The sequence below is a fragment of the Neolamprologus brichardi genome, unplaced genomic scaffold (genome assembly GCF_056152115.1).
Source record: "Neolamprologus brichardi isolate AB-2024 unplaced genomic scaffold, ASM5615211v1 NODE_ptg000036l+_length_2141236_cov_1, whole genome shotgun sequence".
NCBI lineage: Eukaryota > Metazoa > Chordata > Actinopteri > Cichliformes > Cichlidae > Neolamprologus > Neolamprologus brichardi.
In genome coordinates this window covers 1,728,316-1,733,855 of record NW_028270138.1, presented here as the reverse complement: position 1 = coordinate 1,733,855, position 5,540 = coordinate 1,728,316, and positions in this window count along the sequence as shown.

The window sequence follows — 5,540 nt, the reverse complement described above, 5'->3', positions numbered from 1 at the left end:
CTTTTCAATGGGCGTCACAGGTCCCCAGGAAAAAAAATTGTAAATGTAAAACAATAAAATAAATATTCTTTTGTAGCAATAACAAGGTATAAGATAAATTATTCTGTAGCAATTACACAAGAATATCCAGTAATGTCCCTGCCTACAATTACAATTGGGCGATTGTGGCTCAAGAGTTGGGAGTTCGCCTTGTAATCGGAAAGTTGCCGGTTCGAGCCCCGGCTTGGACAGTCTCGGTCGTTGTGTCCTTGGGCAAGACACTTCACCCGTTGCCTACTGGTGGTGGTCAGAGGGCCCGGTGGCGCCAGTATCCGGGAGCCTCACCTCTGTCAGTGCGCCCCAGGGTGGCTGTGGCTACAATGTAGCTTGCCAGTGTGTGAATGTGTGTGTAAATGGGTGGATGACTGGATATGTAAAGCGCTTTGGGGTCCTTAGGGACTAGTAAAGCGCTATATAAATACAGGCCATTTACCAATTAAACACATTCACTTACCAAAAATCGGGGGCATCTCCTGTGGCAAATGGGTGCAAACCTTTTACCACAAACTTAGTCACTGCTCGGTGACATTTCTTTATCCTGGCCTGAAAGGAGATGCTACCGGTAGACTGCAGCGAGAACTGCCAGCATCTGAGCCAGACTGTCTGTCTCTCTCATCATGGTCACCTAAATGCACAGTAATGGCAAGTTTTGTAATAAGGCAGATCGTGCTAGCATAATATGCACTGTTAGTTGATTATTTACCTGCCGCATTAACGGGAGAAGACGTGCAAACGTTACCGCTGCTGCTGGGTTGAGATTCACGAGTCCGGAGCGAATTAAAAACACGACATTCTTTTTTTTTTTTGTGTGTCCCGTTTGGATCTTTAGGCATCAGAATTTTTGTCTTAAGGCCAAGAAAGATGCCAAGCGGATTTATTTTACCAAGTGAATCATCATGGCCTTGCCATATTGGTCCATTTGATTGACCTTTATTATAATTATGTATTTATTTCATTTTCGGTTGCTACAAACGGGCCAGACATGACTGGGGGATAGGACAGGGAGAAAGAATGAAAGAAAGAGAGGGAGAGAAAGAAAACCAGATGGGAGAAGAGACGGTGAGAAAGGGGGGAAGAAAGAAAGAAAAACAAACAAAACACCTGGATCACCTGTATGGAGAAAAAAAAAAAAACAGAAGAGAAATCAAACAAAAAAAGAGCAACATAATAAATACAGCACCATCACAATAAACTAGCTAGCAGTAGATAACAATAGATACTAGAGATGGACCGATCCGATATTACGTATCGGTATCGGTCCGATACTGACCTAAATTACTGGATCGGATATCGGAGAGAAATAAAAAATGTAATCCGATCCATTAAATATCAAAAAAGCACCTTAAAAAACTGCGACACGGCGTAACTCGGCTCATAACCGTAGCACGTCGGAGCAGTGTAGTCACGTGACAGAGCGGCTGTGTGTATTTGTAGCCTCGCTAGCAAACATTTCATCTCCGAGGAAGTTTTCCCAGAGAGAAGTAAAGCAAGCGTGTAAGTTCATCTCTGAATGTTTGTAAAGCATTCCCACGTTAAGCTTAACAACCGATATATGGAGTGACTGCCTCTCTCTCTCTCTCTCTCTCCTGCTTCAATCGCGAAACTACTTAATGATCAGCTGATCGGCTTTTCTGTCGCGAGTCCGTCTCTCTTCTTTGTTTTTGGCCCACTTTGCACCAGAAAGAGGAAACCAGCGGCTGAACAACAGCAGCACGTTTAAGCTTGATAAGCTGTTAGAATTTGTTTAATATTACTTTCTACACCAGGATCTTTTTCTACGCAGCTGACGTAACTGTGCAGGGGCGGATCTAGCAAAGTTTAGCCAGGGGGCCGATAGGCCATGAACAGGGAAAAGGGGGCACAAAGACATACTTTTCTTTCTTATTCTCATTTAAAATGCCTAGCTTTTAATTATTTAATAATTATCTGAATCTTACACCCAAAGTTTTAATCTGATGTAAAATGTATAGAAGTCCATTACTGTATATAGTAACTGTTAAGTCTAATATACCCTAGTAAGCTATAGTACTTTTTCCTTTGGGAAGATACCATCTGTGCAGTCTGCAATTCTGTTGAAGAAAGATGTTGAATCTATTTAACCCTCCTCTTGTGTTAGCTTTCTGTTATCATCTCTTATGTTAACGGGTCAGTTTTGACCCGTGAATTAAATCAGTTATAAAATACACTAAAAACAATAAGTGATCATCCAATTTGTTTCTCATCTCTTGGTTATCATGTTAGGCTTCCTTATCCATGAAAATGTTGGTTTTAATGCTTTTGGTGTGGGCCTGTGGGTCTTTTTTTGTCACTATACCCCTCGATTTCAATTGAAATTTTTTTTTAAATTAACCTCAAGAGAATCATATTAATAAATAAAAGGTTTTTGTGTTACCTGACTATTACTGAGGGGTATAGGACACATCTCTTAAATAAATCTGTTTTATTGATTTTTTTCATTTTAAGATTAATTACTAAAATGACATCTATGGTGTTACGGGTCAATTTCGACCCATAGATATTTACATCAAGAAAAGACAAAAAAAAATTGTTGTTTTTTAGCTAGGGAGTGTGGGGAGCCATAGCCCCGGCCCCCAGGGCATGAAGCACGTATCCAGGCCCCAGATATCCAGAGGCCCCAGAGTACGAGGACCCGAGGAGGACCACCAAAAGGGGGGGAACCATGCCACCCTCCTGGGAAGAGCTGAGTAGAGCCCCAAACGAGAGATCACCCAGCAGCTACGGAGCAGAGGCCGAAGGGGGTCGGAGTGGCGTGCCCGCGGGCTCTGCCAGCAGCCAGCTGTGCCAGAGAGGACTGAGCTTCAGGCCCAGAGGCCAGAGGCCTGAGGGCACCCCACCCCCCGGAAGGGGCCCAGCCGGGCCACAGGCGCCAGGCCCCGCCAATCGGCCACCAGGAGTGAGCCGGTACATACATGAGCGCCCAGCCCCAGTCGACAAGGACCACCAACACACCAACGTCTGAGGGCATCAGCCACCGGCAGGGAGTATGGTGAGGGGAGATAGGCCTCCGTACTTTGGAGGGCCTGAGATGTACCCAGAGTGGTTGAGTCTAAGATCCAACCTGACATATAGACACAGACGAACAGGCGCACGCGGACACAAACGTGCATTCCCATCCCCATATACACAACCAAATACTCGGCACTCACCCAACGTGTAGACATACACAAATAGACACTGCACAGACAGTCACACTCCCCAAACATACTCTATATCCCAGGTCCAGGTACCCTCGCCCCCAGAGGGGCAAGCCGCACCTAGACCCAGGAGATGTAACCTTTCTCTCTGGGGTGGAGGCCAGCGGACCACCTCCTTATGTGCAGTAGCAGGGAGGCCCCGCATCCCAGACCCCAATCTGACAGCCAGCACCTCCTCCCAGCCCCCCAGCCCTGACGGCCAACAGAACCGGGGTGATTGAAGACCCCAAACCTCCCTACGCCCGCTCATATGTAGTGTTGCTGTGTGCTGTTCTAAAGTGCATTTAAAACACAGGAAACCTCTCAAAGAGCAGCACGGCTCCTCCCGAAAACCCTTAGTGTCTATATGCATTTAAAATTGAGGGTAGGGCACCAGCGCCAGAGGTGGGTTGGAATACACCGACCATCCTCTGGATGCTGTAAAACTTGCCCACCCCCAAGGCCCTATATGTATGTGTTATGTGAGAGTGTGAGTAATGTGGATGTCTAGGTTGCAGAATAAAATTGAGGTACAGGCGGCCAGAAGGGGACAGAGGGGGAGTGCCTCTCCTGCACCCTGGTGACATACCTGCACCCCATTCATTTAAGGTTATTGCGTGTTTTGTGAGCAAATGCTTTTGCATATTTGTACTGTTTCCTCCCTTAAATGAAATCTCTACTTTGCAAGTATTGCAAGTTGCCCTGTTGTCATCCATTCTCGTAAAGTATAACCAAACTTTTGAGCGTTTGAGCCGCTTAGGCGCCGTGTTTCCTGCCAGGTAAATGACGCTCCGCAATGTGGTAACGTCATTCGGGGCGACTGGAATTGATAAGGGAAACGTTTGCAAAAATGGCAAACAATTCCAAGGAATTGAAACAGGGGGAACCTGTTCTCAACAAGAACTGGGTTTTGATACCCATCCCTAATTATAATATATGCAATACATGTGGGTCGGAATCCCCGTTTCAATACAAGATTTTTCAGTACATTGTTTTCAGTTACAATATTTTTTTTTTCCATTTAAGGTGGCATTGTTCTGATCCCATAGACTTCCACTTACAAGGTCCTCTCTATAGCAAGTCCGAGAGAAAGCCTCCAACCCAAAGTGAGTTTCAGGGCCCTCTGCTGTAAAAACAGCCATTGTTGATCAAAAACAAATGCCTATAAACTGTCAAGACATGATGGTCCGGGTTTTGTCCCTTTATTTCGAGCAAGTTGCTCAAAAAATTTATGTTAAGTCTTTATCTTGTCTTAACCATCAGTCATCACTAATAAATTCCATTTGCTATAGAGTAAATTTAACCTGTATTGTCCGGTGACGAATGTGTGAACTCTTGCAATTTCTCTTTAAAACTGCGTGACTCAATCACTTTTACGAGCGGCCCCAAGCTAGCCATGTCCGATGTTTCCTCTTCAACCATGTCATACGTTGTCTTTCCATCTTCGTAATGTACTCTCAAGCAGGCTGGACACAGAGTTTGGAAACGTATCTTGGTTTCCTTCAGTGCACGCCTGGCTTCTGAATATTCCACAAGGCTCGGAGTTAGCTCTCTCCTCATCTGCATTCAATTCAATTCAATTTTATTTATATAGCGCCAAATCACAACAAATGTCGCCTCAAGGCGCTTCATAGATACAGAGAAAAGCCCAACAATCATATGACCCCCTATGATAAAGCACTTTGGCGACAGTGGGAAGGAAAAACTCCCTTTTAACAGGAAGAAACCTCCGGCAGAACCAGGATGTGTTCTGCATGTGTTCTGAGACACACACTCACACACACACACACACACACAAGACAGCATGGATTTGAACTGATCACACTGACACAGAACTGAACTGGAAGTGTGATTATTTGGACTGTTAAATGATGATTTATGCTGATGATATTTTCTTGTTTTGAGACAAACTGGATTTCTCTATAGGAACTTTGTGTTAAAGGGCCAATGCACCAAACTGGCTTCAAAAACAATTTATTACTTATGCAAGGAAAGACAGAAAGTAGTGGACATATGTTCAGTGAACTCATAGCACTAAGTTGGCTTTATTAGCCCTGCAAGACAGACCGTTCTGAGACCCTCAGACGCTCAGATTGTCTTAAATAAGTTGATTGTGAAACTCAAGGTTTTAGATCAAATCTGATTCTTAGGAATAACCTCGGTGTGTCATTTAAAACAAAGTTGGGTTGAGCTGATTGAATCCTGAAAACGTGTTACTGAGAGAAAGAGACTGTTGGGTCTGTCTAGCACAGGCCCACCGCTGGAACGAGACAATTTAACTACACCGCAAAAGCATTGAACACCAAG